The sequence below is a fragment of the Lissotriton helveticus genome, chromosome 11 (assembly GCF_964261635.1).
Source record: "Lissotriton helveticus chromosome 11, aLisHel1.1, whole genome shotgun sequence".
Classification (NCBI taxonomy): Eukaryota; Metazoa; Chordata; class Amphibia; order Caudata; family Salamandridae; genus Lissotriton; species Lissotriton helveticus.
The window spans coordinates 243456964-243475663 of NC_136072.1; positions in this window are offsets into that span (position 1 = coordinate 243456964).

Genomic DNA, 18700 nt, shown 5'->3' on the forward strand with positions numbered 1-18700 from the left:
CCGCAGATGACTTTGGTGGCCTCAGATCTGAACGGTGGGAGGCGGACTCTCTGGGTTCGTCCGGCGAGGTACGAGATGATCCACTCCAGTGCCTTCTCTTGGATTCCGATGTTGCTGAGGCGTTGTACTAGGGTGCGGTGGCAGACAGTATCGAACGCTGCGGAGAGGTCCAGAAGGATGTGGGCCGCTGTTTCCCTGTTGTCGAGCAGGGTTCGGATGTCGTCGGTGGCTGCGATGAGGGCGGTCTCGGTGCGGTGATTGGCTCGGAAGCCGGACTGTGAATGGTCGAGGGATCCGTTCGTCTCGAGGAAGGCGGCCAGCTGTCTGTTGACAGTCTTCTCGATGACTTTGGCAGGAAACGGGAGAAGCGAGATGGGGCGGTAGTTCTTGAGGTCGGTGGGGTCTGCTGATGGTTTCTTCAGGAGGGCGCTAAGTTCGGCATGTTTCCAGCTCTCCGGGAAGGTGGCGGTGTAGAAGGAGCAGTTGATGATGTCCCGGAGTTGGGGTGCGATGACGGAGTTGGCCTTGTTGAAGACGTGGTGAGGGCATTGGTCGGTTGGTGATCCGGAGTGGATGGTGTTCATCGTGTGGATGGTGTCTTCGGTGTTGATTGGGGTCCAGTCACGAGGGTGGTGGTGGGAGGCGTCGGTTCTGTGGTGGGGTGTGTGGTCTGTTCGTCGAAGCTGTTGTGTATGTCTGCGATCTTGCTGTGGAAGAACGTGGCGAGTGAGTCGCAGAGGTCTTGAGAGGGGGTGACGTCGTTGTTTCCGGCGCTGGGGTTGGAGAGCTCTTTGACGATGCTGAAGAGCTCCTTGCTGTTGTGTGCGTTGTTGTCTAGTCGTTCCTTGAATGCTGTCTTCTTGGTGGTGTGGATCAGCTGGTGGTGTTTGCGGGTGGCGTACTTGAGGGCGGTCATGTTGTCTGTGGACGGGTTCTTTCGCCAGGCTTTCTCGAGGGTGCGGCAGTTCTTCTTGGAGTTCTTGAGGTCGTCGTTGAACCACGGGGCTTTCTTGCTTCCGGGCCTGTTGGGATGGGTTTTCAGTGGTGCGAGGTCGTCGGCACAGTTGGTGATCCACTGTGCGAGGTTGAGGGCTGCTTGGTTGGGGTCTGTTGATCTGGCTGGAGGGTTCTGGTTCAGTGATGTGGTGAGCTGGTCGGTGGTGATCTTGTTCCAGCTCCTACGGGGAACCTGTTGCGGGTGGTGGTGAGTCGTGGTCTTTCTGAAGCTGAAGTGGACGCAGCTGTGGTCTGTCCAGTGGAGTCCAGTGGAGTGGCTGAAGGAGATGTGCTTGCTCGAGGAGAAGATTGGGTCGAGCGTGTGTCCGGCGTAGTGGGTGGGGGTGTTCACCAGTTGCTTGAGTCCGAGGTTGGCGAGGTTGTCCAGTAGTGTGGTGGTGTTGTTGTCGTTGTTGTTCTCCAGGTGGAAGTTGAGGTCCCCTAGCACAACAGTGACAATCAGGGCACAACAGGGCACAACAGCGGGAGAAACAGAGTACTGGCACAATACAATAACAATCCAACAAAACCAAAAACAGTTACTGGCAGTGGCGGCAGTGGCGGTGGCAAACGGGGACTGGGCACACGCAGGTGGGCCACGTGGCGGGTGGAGCGACCGGCACTGACCAGGTCAGGTCAGGTCACATCCCCCCGCCTCGCGGACCCCACCTTAAGTACTCAGTGGGAGGGAGGAGCAGCTGGGAGGCGGGAGCGGGGTGGCGAGTGCGGAGGAGATCGATGCGAGGTGAGGCTGAAGGAACGGGGGTGGGGCCGCGGGGGAGCAGCGGCAGGGAGCGGGGAGCAGGGTGGATCAGCGGGAGGACGGGGAGAACAGAAATACAATCAGGGGCACAGCAGAGACAAAACAGGGCGCAGGCAAACAGTCAGGGGCACAACAGCGGGAGAAAAACGGCGATGGAGCGGACAAACCAGTCAGGGGCACAACAGTGACAATCAGGGCACAACAGGGCACAACAGCGGGAGAAACAGAGTACTGGCACAATACAATAACAATCCAACAAAACAAAAACAGTTACTGGCAGTGGCGGCAGTGGCGGCGGCAAACGGGGACTGGGCACACGCAGGTGGGCCACGCGGCGGTTGGAGCGACCGGCACTGACCAGGTCAGGTCATATTTGACTAGCAAGGCATATTTGCTAGCCAAGGCAGAGAATTGTGATATTTGTGATGTTTGGTGTAAAGTTAAAGGGAGATGCAGGGATTATACTTTTCATATTTTAAAAAATGGTCACTATTTCAGATTGGATGATTTTTTCACAGATAGCAAGCAAATGGAGACGGTAGTGGGGGTTGAACATCTTCCCGTTCTCCTGTCAGACCGCTCAGTAAGGTTTTTGAAAATTGGGCTGAATAATTGTCATTGTATCAGGAGGTGGATCGTTACCCAGAGAATTATTTTACAGCCTGAGATAACTGCTGAGATAGTGCAGGGCAAAGAAGAGTTTTTCTCCTGGAATATGACATCAGCACCCAACAATCTAGTTTGGTATATTTATAAGGCTTGTTTTAGAGGAACCCTTAACAATCTCTCAGTAAAGTGAGCAAAGGAAGATTAAGGACAGTTTTCGCAATAAGAGGAGGTGATTGTAAAAGCAGAAGTGCTAAAAGCTAAAATATTGACTGAAGAAGATAGAAAAAGAAAGTTAGAAGTACTTGCAGTCCGGAAATTAAAGTTTAGATTAAAAGTAGAGTAGAAGGTTTAACAGCAATGGGAAGCCAGTAGAGTAAGAGATATTGTACATGGGGAATGTTGAGGGTAGCTGTTAGCTTGGAAATTGAGGATGGCTAGGAATTGGAATTAGACAGGCGATTACTGAAGAGAGCAGTAAAATCGAGGCTGCATTTAATACATTATTTTCAGGAACTTTATACAGAAACATTAATTGTAAGCAAGGAAGAACTGGACAAGTGGCTCTTGGAAAAATACCTCTCGAACTCTCCAATAAACAGCAACAATACTTGTGTCTGTAAATTACTGGTAGTGAAATACTCGAAATAATTTGAAATTTGAAAATAGGAAAGTCTGCAGGGCGAAATGGGATTCCCAATGAACTCTATTCTTTAACTGCTGATTGGATTATTCCAGTTTGGGTTAAGTTGTTCAACTCTATAGGTAGAAGGCTTGCCAACCACAGAATCTTGGAATAAAGGTGTAATTTAGTTAATTCCAAAAGTCGGTAAGACTCCTCTACAATGTCAATATTTTTGTCCTATCATGTTACTTAACACCCTAGCCGCGGCCGTTATTTCGCCGCAGTGCGGCGGTTCAGCGGAGTGGGCTGGGCCGTGTCGGCCATTGGACGTTCGCAGCACCAGCGAGGTAGTACTCACGACGGCCAATGGCCGACTGCAGCAGGGAAGGGGTTAATTGTGACTATAAAGTGTTTACTATCATTTTAGAAGGTCTACTGATAAAAGTAGTGGGGGGGTCTGATACACGATGATCAAAAGGTTTTTCTGCCATGGAGGAACATGATTTTTTCTACAACATTAGGGGGTGACAAATGCAAAAAGAACAATTGATGGAAATAATGCAGGACAATGTCATACATTTACCTCAGTACAGAAATCTGGGCATAAATCCATCGTTTTTTTTTACTCCCAATGTGAACAGTCCAGTACGAACTGCCAGGCCATGTCCTCCATGGACTACAAACAAGCAATCTAGGATCGGTTACAACATTAGGAGGTCCAAAAGCATTTGATCATGTCAGTTGGTGGTATCTCATGACCGTCTTGGATCATTATGGGGTAGGAATAGCCCTGATAAATACCTTATCTAAGATTTATAGTTCTCCAATTCCCAGGGATTTGTTAAATGACAATCTATTGACACCAGTGAAAATAGAAAGAGGGACCAGGCAAGGTTGCCCTTTCTCGTCTAATCTTTTCGTTCTTTATATTGAACCTTTTTCTCAAAGTTTAAGATTAAATGGGGAGTTAAAACCTTTTGCTGTGGGAACATACTCCAGGAAAATGTCCCTATAAGCTGATGATTTAATGGTTGAAACCTCATATGTTGAATCTTTTTTACCACATCTTATGACAGAGTTGAGGAACTTTGGAAGATTTTCTGGATATCCTAATAAAGTAGAAAAAATGGAGATAATGCTTTGGAATCAGAGCTGTGGGGGGCATAACAAGTGTGCACCACCATGCTTACACCCCTAGATAGCTGCGAAATGAGATTCTTAGGGGTAGTGATTACTCAGGATGTAGGGAAAATATCAGCTGGGAATCTTGAAAGGATAAGTCTCCAGACAGGCGAGCTGTTAAAAAGATGCAGAACCTTTCTTTTCTATATATGGACGGATTAATTTAGTGAAAATGTCTGTTTTACCCAAATTTACTTTTCTGTTTGATAATATCCACTAAATCTTTATAAATGGCCCTCCTCAAAATACTAGGGAGAATTACATACTTTATTTGGGGTAGCAGGGGAATACGACTCTCCTGGAAGAAATTGAGAAGGAAATTAGGGGCAGGAGGTTTAGGGCTCACCGATCTGCAACTTTATTGCTTGGCCTCATCAGCTGCAAAATAACAGAATGATCAGTGATGTAGCTAGACCATGGGCCTCCTGTGGCAGTCTCTTTTTTTTCAGTCTCATTTGCTGCCCCACGTTGTCCACATTGAAGAGCGGGGGAGGAATTGGGTGCTGGTGAATGCTGCCACGAGTCGGCAGGTAAGAGCGGGGGAGATCCCCCTTGCTACGACACTGAGAATGCTTCTCCTTCGCCCAGATGAGCCATCACTGGAGGTGATATTTAGGGCCATGCTATCTGGCCTAACAGAGGAAGGCTTCTCCTACATGTTTCGGGCACCACATTTTAAAAAAAAGGTCAGATTAAAATGCCTACCGGCAGCAGCTAAAATATGGTACGCAGTCAGGTCACTCCAGGGTATTGCATATTACAGCAAGTTTTCCACAATTTGGGATTCCCCACGGACCCCTGAGTGTTTACTCGACAGCCTTATAAAACCTTTACACAAAGTGGCACGAAAAGATGGGGCCAGAAGGTGGATGATGGACAGAGGCTATCCTGGGATTACTGGAATAGTAAAACAAACGGGTGATCTCCAGGTTTAAAATCTATCAAATAAATACTTGGCTCAAGAGCTTGGGTTGTTCTAATTCCGAGCCTGGTCAAATGGAAAAGAAGCTGCAAGATCATCAAATTATGAAGAAGGAAGTGGCATGCTGGTACCAGCGTATTGTGAAGCCAGCTGAGGAAAATATTAAATCTCCAGATCTCATATGGGAAGGATACATGCTGTGTGCGGAGCTGAAAGATATATGGCAAGTATATATTTCTACACTTTCTTGATGATTAAACCTGCTGCACTACAGAAAAAAACCTTATTTTGCCCTTCATAGCGTCTACTGGACCCCGAGCAAATTGGTGAAAATAAGGGGGAATGAAGACTTGAAGTGTAAACGGTGTGGCAGCTGTGAGGCTGATAATGTGCACATGTTTGCTACCTGCCCAAACCTGGAAGAATTTTGAATAAGCATGGATAAGGCCATTTCTGACTCTTTAGAAACCACCATGGAGGCAAGCCCTACTTTAGGTAAAGCCCCAGTAAAGCACCAACAGGTGATTTTCTTTAAAAATGTTACTTTCAAGAAGGGAATCTGCAAGCTATGGAGCGGACCTCTTGCCCTAGTTGGAATCAGTGGTGTTTTTTATGGAGATGGATAGGAAGAGAACAAGTTGGATTGAGAGAGAAGTATCCTGGGACATGTTGAAGATATGATGAACTATCTAATCCAATGATTACACCCTCCCAAATCAGTAATGACTGGGGGGGGGGGGGGGCAAGACCAGATGATGTAGCCCAGCAGACTTGTTTGAATTGGAGCCCGATATTGAGCACAATTGGTGTCAGAATTTCAGTTAGTGCTTCTAGGAGGTGATATGAGCACATAGAAGAAAATGGAGAGATGAACAGAAAGACGGAAAAACAGTGCCAAAGGGAGGAAGCAGGGATGAAAAGGAAACTGCAAGAGAAATGTAAAGGGGCAGCGAGAGTATAGCGGTGCATTACAGAGGCAGAAGCTGGAATACTGACCAAGCATTCTTGGTATTCCAAAAACCCAATCCTCAGTAGTGTGTAGTGCTGCCTATCGGACCAGCACTTATTGTGTCCAAACTGTACTGCCTGAAAGTCAAGATGTAACTAACATAAATTCACTTTAGAAACTGCAGGTGCATGCAAACTGCCACTCTCTTCTGTGCTGAGCTAGTGAAACCCATCTTGATAAAGTCCCCGTTGTAAGTGTATGATGGCTCTGAGGTAGGCATGTTTTTCATGGTGAAAAAAAATCCAAACAGCTTGAACTAGTTGCCAACTGTCACAAACTCCCAAAATAAACATGCAGGTCTAGCTTCACAGTATCCACTGAATAGATGGACACACTGAAAGCATAGAAATCAATTACTTGCAGTTTGGGATATATGATGTTTGGGGATGGTCCTCTGCTGGGGGAGGTGAGGCCATAGCCAACTCTGAACTGACAGCTTTTCAGCTGCCTATCAAAGAGTAATTGACCCCATAGGTCTGCCAATGGTAGACATAAATCCCTTTTAATTGTTGGAATGAGCAGGGAATACCTAAAAAAGTTAGGCTGTGTGGAACAGGGGTTCCACATAAGAAAATATTTTCCCAGTGGAAACAAACAGAAAAGTGACTATTCTTGCAAATGTAATGACTTTTCGCGGAGTCTGTCCAATTATGAATGCAGAAAGACTTTAGCATGATTCATATTTCACCCAATATTTCCAAGCATTCTTCTGGAAGCCTATTCTCCATACAGTAATTCCTACTAGTTGTAAATCAGCAGCCATTTAATGGTGTAAGCATGGTGGTGCACATTTCTTGATATCTTTGAGAAGTATTTTTTCTGTCTTTAGTCTAGGCTGACATTTTTCAAAGCCCTTGAGCTTGACTATTATTTTCACAGCTAATCAGTGAGTAATTTGTCCAAGCTATATCCTGGCCATCATGTGTGTTACTTGAATGGCAGCATTTGATACCGTTGCACACCCGATTATGTTCTGGAGATTGAACCAGGTGGCTGTCCATGGAAATACATTGTCCTGGCTGCCGTTGTTCCTGGAGAATCCTTCCCAACAGGTGTCTCTTACTTCTTTTCTTTCGTCACATAAACCTCTGGAGTGCGGGATGCCTCAGGGATTGGTTCTGAGCCCACTGCTTTTCAATACTTAGCTCGCCCCATTGGCCACTCTTTTTGTATATTGGAGTGTGAAGGTAGTCTCCTATGTGGACGACACACAGCAAGTATACGCTTTCTGCCAGAGGAATGACGTCAGACTACAGTCCACGCTCTGGTGACCTCACAGCTGGACTATGTCAATAGCCTATATCTAGGGCTACCTGCATACCTTACTCGCAGGCTAAAAATAATTTGGAATTCCGCAGCAAGATTGGGGCACCATATCTTCCCTCATTTGAGACACCTGCACTTTCTCATAGTAACCAGGAGGATAGAGTTCAAGTCATTGACCTTGGCTTTTAGAGTCACCAGAGACATAGGCCCTAGGTACCTCAGTCAGAGGTTGCATTTATATCATCAAGAATGGGTTCTGAGATCCAACCACCTCTGGTTCCTTCGGTTTCCGCACTTCTGTAAAGCCCGGCAAGATCAGGTCCTTTCCGGTAGAAATAGCACAACTTTGGAACTCATTGCCAGTCCACCTTCACCTGATTAAAAAAGAACTAGAATTCAGGAGAGCTTTAAAATATTGGCTCTTTACTCTGGTATAACTGCCGACTTGACCCTTTTGTTAGTCTCCTGTTAGTCCTGGGACATGTCTTCTTAGGTAGCCATCTGATGGAGCAAGATTTCGCACGTAAAGAGACTTGCTTGAATTCAATCCTCTCAAAATAACGTGTAATGTATTAATCAACGTGTTTTGTCTCATTAATTTTGCACCACACGACATTTCTAGCATCTAGGGGAAGCTTGACAATGTGCTTTTACTGTAAGTATCAATGGGGGCTAGCTAACTTTAAGGGGGAGAGAAAAAGGGGGGGGGGTGACTCAGGTACGTCAGACAATACAAGGAAAACGCAGTGTTTTCCTTTGAAAGCCCTCACCCACCGACCTAGTCGGTGGCATGCTTCATCATCGGGCCCACCACAGTGGCACCGAATGTGCCCCGGGTGTGCTGCAACGCCAGGAGACTGCGGAGCTGGTATATTGCTGCGTGTGCAGTGATGGGGTGAGAAGTGAAAGTTTAAAAAGCTATACAGGTGGTCCCAGCACCCGAGGGTTAACAAGTGTTTAATAAACTGGGCCTCCGTTAGCTGTTTAAAAAGGCAAGAGGACAACGTGGAGTGATTAATGATCTCCCATGTCCTGTGTGGTCTACATGTTTCTGCCAGTGCCTCTTCTATTATAAGCTGGCTTTCCTCAGGACCAAAGAGTTAAGTGAAAAAGGTGCAAATTAAATAATAAACTAATAAACTATATTAAGTGATTGTGTTTTTGTTGACTATGTGTCGCGCTCGCTAAGGCGCTATAGCTGTTAGAGGGGGATTCCCTCAAGCTTGTTCTGTTATTTCTCTGTAAAAAGCCTCATGGGTCGCCTGGCAGAGAAAGAGACCGAATAGTTCGGTCTGGTTCCTCCTTGGACCTATTCGTCCTTCCGCGGCGCCCTCACAACGGGCGCCGCGGAAGGACGAATAGGTCCAAGGAGGAACCAGACCGAACTATTCGGTCTCTTTCTCTGCCAGGCGACCCATGAGGCTTTTTACAGAGAAATAACAGAACAAGCTTGAGGGAATCCCCCTCTAACAGCTATAGCGCCTTAGCGAGCGCGACACATAGTCAACAAAAACACAATCACTTAATATAGTTTATTAGTTTATTATTTAATTTGCACCTTTTTCACTTAACTCTTTGGTCCTGAGGAAAGCCAGCTTATAATAGAAGAGGCACTGGCAGAAACATGTAGACCACACAGGACATGGGAGATCATTAATCACTCCACGTTGTCCTCTTGCCTTTTTAAACAGCTAACGGAGGCCCAGTTTATTAAACACTTGTTAACCCTCGGGTGCTGGGACCACCTGTATAGCTTTTTAAACTTTCACTTCTCACCCCATCACTGCACACGCAGCAATATACCAGCTCCGCAGTCTCCTGGCGTTGCAGCACACCCGGGGCACATTCGGTGCCACTGTGGTGGGCCCGATGATGAAGCATGCCACCGACTAGGTCGGTGGGTGAGGGCTTTCAAAGGAAAACACTGCGTTTTCCTTGTATTGTCTGACGTACCTGAGTCACCCCCCCCCTTTTTCTCTCCCCCTTAAAGTTAGCTAGCCCCCATTGATACTTACATATAATCCAGGGGATACGGGCTAGCATATCTAGTCCTCTCTCTCTCTTTGATCTGAATAATGTGCTTTTACTAACAGTAACTCGAATGCATCAAAATAGCCGCCGCAACACGGGAATTTCACTACGCATGCGTCTGCCACACTCACGTGGTGTGACGTACTCTCTGCTTTGGTGGGAAATCTTTGCAGCTGCGCACTAGAATTTAAGATGGCTGCTTCATGTTTCACATGTTAATGCATCTGCTTATGCTCTCACTAAATCGTGTTCGTTCTGCTTAACTGTTAATGCTGTAGTTAAAATAAAGTAATGGGAGTAGAGTAAAAATAAGTGGTATACAGTGAATTCATTTATTCTTTGTTCTAAAACTGTTTCTCTTTAACTTTGCTGCTAGCTTGTATCTTGGACTGATGTAATCTTGCTGTACTCCATATTAAAGGGGCTGATTCTGCGCAGAAGTGCTCAAGAGTCCTCAAGCAATGGCATTGAACCTGTGCCAAAGACAGTCTTGCCTGCGATGCTCCTGGGAAAACGACCATGTGAACTTCCAAGAGGAAGACAACTTGCTAAATTGTTTTAACATTGTATTTACTATTGGAACATTCAATGTTGGGTGGAATAAAAGTGCATGGGAAAATAAAAGTATGGGCGGGAATGATAATTTGCATTATTTGATAAAATGATCTCATACTGGTATGGTGTGATGACCTCTCTTTACCTTTTGACCAATCACATTGTGGGAATTCACAAATTTGCAACACTTGGGGGGTGGTACACTGCCCGTAAAATGGTATAACTAAGGTAGGCTTAGCTAATTAGATTGTCCGCATCGTCCGAATAGCTGACCTGCCACTGACCCAACGCACTCAATAGGAGATCGAGAGTAGAGGTGCTGGCCGAGCACTCTGTCAGAAGAATTGATAACCGAATCGGGGTTCTGAGGGAGAAGAATCGATAACCCAATCGGGGTCTGACTGTTAGCCACAGAGAGGGGTGTGATGCTGGTGTTGCACTTAGCTGAGGGTACCTGTCCTGACCTGCTTCCATCTTGGTTTGGTCCTTACCTGTCCTGATCTGAACCTGTCCTGTCCTGTGGACACTTGAACTATCAGGAAGTCCTGTTTCGTTGTCCCAGCCCATGGCCAGGGTTGGTCTTCACACCATTCTAGGTAAATATAATCTGTGTGGGTATGTCTATGAGCTGTGTCCCTTTCTCATCTTTCCCAGGTATCAATGCTTAAGAGAAATCTCATAATATTTCTACACATTATTGCATTAATTATTATATTCCTAATTGAAAAGGCTTTAATATCGCTTGTATGGACATTGACATTTAAGAATTTACATAGATAAAGTGTTGAAACTTTCCAGAGTCTGTGGTTATTATATGAATGAAATTTTTATTTTCTACCTATTATGCTAACTCTCTTTGATCCCTTAGGACTTAATACAGTTGACAAGGATTGGTAAATCAATGTGTATAGGTTTAAGTCCTAAATGAAATTAAATCCTGATTGGCAAAGATAGTTGCCGGATTTACCTGTTCATAAGTGTGTATGTTTATGGGCCCAGGTGAGTATGGTAATTGAGCAGGTAACTCTGCGCGCCATCACATGTGCTCTAGAAATGTCTATTACATTACATTACAGTGGTGTGTTCCATGATGCGATAATCGTGGTCCTTATACTTTACAGCCATGTCCAGTACCTGGCAAGTTTGACAACTGACATTGTGTTAGTAGTAGGTCCTAGCCAAAGGTTTGTAATGCTTACATAATTTCTGGTATTTTGGGTTTTGCTTGTTTCATGAAAATCATGACATTATACAGTTATGACAGGTGTTATAAATTGAGTGTTTAATTGACTGGGGGGTGAGCCCTGGTAGAGTAGCAACCACAATCCTTGTCATGGTATGACACAAGCAAACCCTAAGGCTGATCATCTAACAACTAGTCTAAAAACAAGGTTTGTAATGGAATACTGTTCACGTAAAAATCCTATAATTCAAATGCTGGAACAATGCAAACAACAAGAACGTGAGTGGCTCTTGTTCACTGCCCTTATTCTTTTCTAGAGTGAAGTGCCTGCTTTTGCACTAAAGCATAGCACTAAATCCAAGATCTCCATTTTACATTCTTTTGCATAATTTTCCAGAATTTTCACATAAATACACAAAAGAAAATTGCACAAATTTCACAAAACCCTACTTAAAATTTCTTATCAGTAGGGCATCCTGGACTTGCTGAAGAGAAGAAGAACACATGGTGCATTATCTTTGTAGACATTCTGACTTAAGCAGTGAGAACGTCATAATGTTTCACTGCAGCAATAAAATCACATGAATCAAAAATAAGCAGATTATTTGCCAAACAAACACATGTTAATCCACGTTATTTCTTGCATTTATTCTTTGTTGGTGCTAATTCTTTTGTCTGTGCATTCATTATTGTGCTCCAGCAATACAAAAAGTGCCTTCCCTTGATAATGCCTTAGTAGCTTACCTTCTCAAGGACTTCCAGAACGCATGAAAAACTCAGGGCTCTGTTAAATTATGAGCTTCATCTTCTTGTCTTTGAGAACATGCGTTGTTTATAAGTGTGAAAAATGATCTTTTTTAAACAATGCTGATTTCATTATTTTTTTGCAAACTGGCATGTTACATCTTCTGACTTTAGTTTCAATATCACATTTCTTTATGCTTTTCCATGGAGGTTGCCTTTCATCCTTTATTATCTCCAAAAGAGTAATTTATCCAGAGTAACATTTCTTTACATTTCGGTGCAGTGGTGTAACCGTCTCTCTTGACTTCTATGATTTAGTTGTTCATATCAACAAACAGTAATGAAAAAAGAAAAAGTAATTTGCATGGTGGGCGGAAGACTGAAATGTTACCCTTGACGGTACTAAGGATAAGACAAGGACGTGATGTGGAGGCATGGTGTCTCATTCAAAAGATGGAGGGCATTCGATTGAGGAGGTGGGATGGCTTACGCATGGTGCCTTATTATCAACTCGCATACACTAGACTACTCACAATATTGAGCAACTCATAGATTCTACACTAGTATGCATATGTCAGTTTTGGAGCAAACACTCCACCACAAGGCAACTCAAGTGAGGCATTGAGTCATCTTTATGTTTGAACCTAGCCCAGAAATGGACCTCCGGGGTTGGGACAATCTTGGGCCAAAACAAGGCAAAAGCTCGTAACTGAATGACACAGTTTTACATCATGGCCTTCTGGGAGATTTTTAGCACTGAGTGTTTGGCCCACACTGGAAAACCATCACGAAGGGCACTGTGCATAGCACAAGTGGGTGCTGCTTCTTTTTGCAGCTCAAGTAGATGTTCTACTCGAATGACAGTTTCCTCAATGTGAAAAAGGTTTCTCAATGCAAGCGTTAGCGGCCATCTGCAACCACCTGCAATGAGAATTCTCGCCGGGAGGTGGTCTGGGGTAAAACCTTTGCTATGCGGAGTGGAGTATTTTTGGAACTCCAGGTGCTATGCAGAGCACAAAAAACTCCCAGAGCAGAGCGGAATTTCATGCCCAGGCCTAGTTTTGGGTAACTGGACACTAAAATAACTGTAGCCAAAAACAGTTAGGGAATGTCTCTCATTCGATGACAGGGAACTGTAGCTTGAATACAATTTAGGGCACTCTGAAAGCTGTAGTCAGGGGTTTGTTTCACGTCAGTACGCTCCAGTCTTAACCGGAATGTCCGCCGCGGTGTGGACGTTCTAAAGGGTGGGCGGGGCTGCATCGGCCAATGGTCTTGCGCAGCACCAGGGAGGGAGCGCTTGCGTCGGCAAACAGCTGATGTGAGCACGGAACGGGTTAAAAAATTAGAGAGCAACACTTCAAAATAATCTGAAGGTAGCAGAACCTTAATATAAGAGGACCCAATTGCAGAAGCTGTGATGCAAAATCGCCAATATTTTTGGTGCAACTCAGAATGCTTGACCTCCACAGGGCAGGGTATTCCTCTGCTAAGCTGGGACGGATATATTATGTAGGGGGCAACCAGCCTGGGAAACTGTTGGCATTCAGATTAAAGGCCTAATGAAAGAAGAACCACATAGGGTCAATTAAAGATAAGATGGGCAGGCTACTACTCTGACAAGGTTTGAAGAATACATGGATTCTACTCCTGGCTATCTGAGGCTACTGCAGCTTGTTTGGCATCCAAATCTAAGTACTTAAGGAAGGTGGACCTGGACGAGCTGACTTCAGTGCAGCCGGCAATGCTCAATCTATCACTCTAACAGGAAGAAGGAAAATGGCAATAAAAAAGCTGAAGCCTTGCAAGGAATAGGGAATGAGTGGCTTTTTCACCACTCTTTTAAAAAGCCTTCTAGTCCTTGATGTTTGATCTCATGATGAGAATATTGAACTCATTCACTGTCTCAAAAGGACTCACCAGCTCCTTGGCGGACTCAAGAATATGTGTGATACTCAAGCCGGGAAAGGAAGATGTTGAGTGTGAGTCCTGCACATCTGTTAGAAATGGAGTTTCTTGTTGGCAGCCGGTATACACCCTGTCCAAGTAGGGTCCCTCACTCTGGTCAGGGTAAGTAGGTTACACAGGTAAGATAACCCCGCCTCACCCCCTTGGTAGCTTGTCACGAGCAGTTAGGCTTATCGTAGAGGCATGTGTAAAGCATTTGTACATACACACAGAGTAACACAGTGAAAACACTACACAATGAGTCCACACCAGTTTAGAAAATAGTCAATATTTATCTGAGTGAAAAAAGACCAAACTGATACAAATCCAACATACACAAGTAAAGACATGAATTTTACAAGAATAAACTTACAAATACAGATCCTTGAAGTCAAGAGCACCAACACAGCTATTGTGGCGCTGTGGCCAACACAAATCGAACAGTTCAGTGATACGGCATTAGACAGACTGGCAAAACAGTACCTTCGGCAGCTTAGAGACCTCAGGGACCTTGCGATGAAATCCAAAGAGGAGGCATCACCTGCATAGGTGGGAATCAGTCGAAAACTCAGTCAGAAGTCGTTGAGGCTGTGGAATCCCACATGCTGGGGATGTTGAGGTCAGGAGCACTGGTGTCAGCGGAGCCAGGGCAACGATGTCATATCTGTTGATGCGTTGTGCTATTCACAAGCAGTTACCATGGCTTTGTTGCCGGCAGCGGTGCAGCAGCGTTGCTGTGCGCGGTCGGAGGCAGACCTGGGGCTGTGATGTGAGAAAGGGCGATGCGTTGCGCTCCTCACCAGTGGTGCCTTCAGCCATGGCAGTGGCGTCGGAGATTAAGTCGGAGTCAATGACACTATTGTCGGCAAACCAGGGGCTGTGATGTCGTCGAAGTGATGCTTCGTGTTCTTCATGAGCGGTGCTCTTAGCTTCGGTGCAGGCTGCGGCATCGATGATGGTGTGGAATGATGTTGTAGGTGAGACCTGGGCTGTGATAGGGAAACGAGGGGCAGGGGTATTGCAGTGATTGTTAAATCTCGCTACTCGTGCCTTTTTACTAAAGTTGATATAGAGGGGTGCGAATGTGCCCGTTTTAGCATCTTGATAAACCCCCATCTGACCCTCTCTGGGGTGTTGGTGTATAGGCCGCCCGGTCAAGCCAGTAGCTTAAAAAATGAATTCCTGGAAGCAGTTGGGACGCTGGCTGTAGGAACCGCTAATTTTAGCATTTTTGGAGACTTGAATCTCCATTTCGACCTTATTCAAGATAAGAATATTGGCAGTTTGCTAGCAGATTTAGCGGCATTTCAGCTGCACCAGTTAGTTGCGAGCCCTACCCACTGCGGGGGACATCTGCTTGATCCCATCCTTTCCAACATTGAATCAGCCATAGTAGCTGCCCCCATCCCGGTCTCTTGGTCAGATCATATGTTGGTCGGAATGTCCTTACCTCTAAAGGAACCTTTAGGTATGATCACCAATCAAACAGTTCGCAAGCGCCCATGGCGGAAATTACGTCTTGACGATTTCTACGCCCTGCTTAGAACTGACCCCCTCGAACCTTTTGACAACGCAGAGTCCGGGTACGAGTTGTTTTGTGCCTGGATAACTCGGGCTTTGGACTCTTTGATCCCGGCCAGCTGAAACAAAGGGCGCTCTCAAGAATCCAGCCCATGGTATAATGATTGTCTAACTATACTGAGGAAATCGTGTAAAAAAATTTGAACGGGACTGGAGGAAAGGTTATGACCCAGAAATAAAAGTGCACTCTATTGCAGCACTTAAAAACTACCATAGAGCTATCTGCAGAACACGCGCAGCCCACTATGCCAAGAAGATTAAACTCAGCCCGAACCCTTCAAAATGCATTTTTAAAATTTTAAAAGATCTTAGTGCCAGTAGATCCTTGGCATCTGTTACCACCTCTGAATTACACTGTGAAGAGTTGGCTTCCTTCTTCGTGGAGAAAGTGCGTGCAATTTATAGATCTTTCCCACCTATACCAGGACCTTGTAAACCTATTCCTTCCAGTCCTGAGCCGATTACCAAACTCATGGCGATCCCTGAAATCTTCCATGAAGAGCTTAACAGACTGTGTGGGAAAATTAAGTCTGGCTCTCCTGCTGACCCCCTAAACCCGCCCAATTTAGAGAAGCGTCCGCGCTTTTGTTAAATCCCCTTCGTCAGATAATCAATTCCTCCTTTTGTCGGCTGTGATAACAGCAAACTGGAAACAGGCGTGGGTATCCCCTATCATTAAAAAGCCAACGTTGGATCCCACCAGACCACAGAATTTCAGGCCTATCTCCCTTCTTCCTTGGGTGGCTAAGGTAGCAGAATCTTACGTCAATAGTACTCTTACCAGCTTTCTGTGCTCCAACAATACACTGGATGCCTCTCAGCATGACTTCCGCTCCGGCTACAGCATAGAGACGGCGCTTCTAGCCATGACCGAACACCTGTGGACCATTCTGGACTCTGGTCAAACCGCGGCACTGATCCTGTTGGATCTAAATGCCACCTTTGACACGGTCTCGTATGGTGTTCTGCTACATCGTCTGGAAGAAGAGGGTGTCATGGGACGGGCATTGGAGTGGTTCAGATCTTTTTTAACTGGAAGATCTTTTCGGGTTTCCACTCCCATGAACGATCCATTGAGCAGGGGGTCCCTCAGGGCTCGACGCTCACCCCCACTTTGTTCAATCTCTATGTTCAGCCACTGGCTGCGGTCGCCAAGCAATGGGAACTGTCAATGATCTCATATGCTGACGACACGCAGCTAGTGGTTGCCCTGACGGATGATTCCACTCTGGGCGCCTCCAGGTTTAAGAATGGCCTGACGGCCGTGGCTAACTGGATGACTGCAAATTACTTGCAGCTAAATGCGAGTAAGACAGAAGTTCTGTTAGTGGGGAAAAAAGCCAACTCCTGGGGTGAACAATGGTGGCCAAATACACTAGGGAAAATCCCGGACCCCAAAACAGAAGTTAAAAATCTCGGTGTATGGATAGACTCCTTCCTCAGTCACTGCACCCACACTAAAAAAACGGCAGCTGCGTGTTTTGGGCTCCTACGGAGTCGTAGGCCCATTCTGATTTTTTTTTACCCTCCTACCCGCCAGCTAATAGTGCAATCGACTATCCTCTCTCGCCTGGACTATGCTATCTCCTTGCTGCTAGGGCCCAACCATGCAGAGATTAGGAGAATGCAGCGCATACAAAATGCGGCAGCGAGAACTCTGGTAGGTCTCCCTCGTTTCCATCCTATTGCCGATACTATTAGCAAACTTCATTGGCTTCCTGTGGCCAAGCGGATCCAATTTAAAGCTCTCTGTCTCTCTTTCAAGATTCTAAAGCTCGCTTCTCCACCGATGCTCTGTACGCTACTGACCCCGTATGTTCCCCTGCGAACACTGCCCTCTGAGGGCCAGCACTTGGTAGCAGTTCCTCGGGTGAAGCGCTCCCGTTTGGCGGCTGCTCGTTCCGCTATCTTGCCGCTAAACTATGGAACGCTTTGCTGTCCCAGATCCGTGGTTTAGAGGATTTTCTGACATTCAGGAAGGCCATTAAGACCCACCTTTTTCCTTTAGAGTAAGCTCCAAATGATTGTTTGTTGAGTTCCACTGTGCTCTCAGTGGGGACAGCTGCCCTCCTTGTCAGTGACAGCACCAGGACGCCCCTTGGCTGGGGCAGCTGAGCGCTACACAAAACCATTTAACATAACATTAACATGTCATCCCGATCGAAGCGTTGTGCTCCTCATGAGCGGTGACCATGGCTTTGATGCAGGCAGCGGCTTTGGTGACATCGTCAGGGATGCTTTTCTTGGTGTTTCAGCACAACAACTCAGTTCCAAAGTCCCTGGACTGTTTTCGGCACCAATTGGCAACTCAGGACTCACAGCAGAAGAGTACAAGTGCTGGCAACATGATGTGGATGAAGTCCTTGGTGTCCCTGAGAATTCTGCAACAGGAGGCAAGCTCAACTCAAGCCCTTGGAGAACCTTGAAAGGCAAGATACAGAAAGCAAAGTCCAGTCCTTTGTCTGCCCAAGACGAAGCAGCAGCAGCAGGCCAATAGAGCAAAGCAAACAGCGAAGTGGTAGCCCTCCTAACAGCAACACTGCTCTTCTTCCTGGCAGAATGTCCTCAATCAAGAAGTGTTTTGAAGTTATGGTGTTACCGCTCCAGTACTTACAGTAGTTTCTGTCTTTGAAGTAGGGAAACTGCAAAGGAAAGTCATTGTAGTGCACACAACCCTGCCTTTCCATGACCTGTCTCCAGACACACTACAGGAGGGTAGAGGCAGCTCTGTGGGAGGGCAGGCACAGCCCTATTCAGGTGTCTGTGACAACTCCAACCACCACTCTAGCTCAGGAAGGCCCATAAGCCTGGTTGTGGCCCGTCAAGATATGCAAGGCAGATCTCTGCTCCCTTTGTCTGTCTAGAGTGAATCACAAACAGCTAACTGTCATTCTAACCCAAGTGTGGATTGTACAGGCAGGCAGAGGCACAACATGGTATTTTTTCTGGAAAAGCTTACGGGGCCCCCTGCTATTAAGGATAATACCCTTACAAGGAATACCAACTTAAATGGAAAAAGGAATTTGCACTGGGCAGGAGTGCTACTGCTTAATATGTGTTACAACTATATCATAGTTATATGAACAAAAACTAAACTACATATACAAATTATGCAAAAATATATCTGTTTTTTATTATTTCTTTTACTATTTCTTTAATTTATTTTTTGGTTATTATCAAAAAGTATATCATACAAATAAACAACAGTAAAATTACAATGGAAAAGATTTTTAGAAAAATTATTTCATTAATATATCTGATTTTGCAATGATAAATTTTGCCTTTGGAAA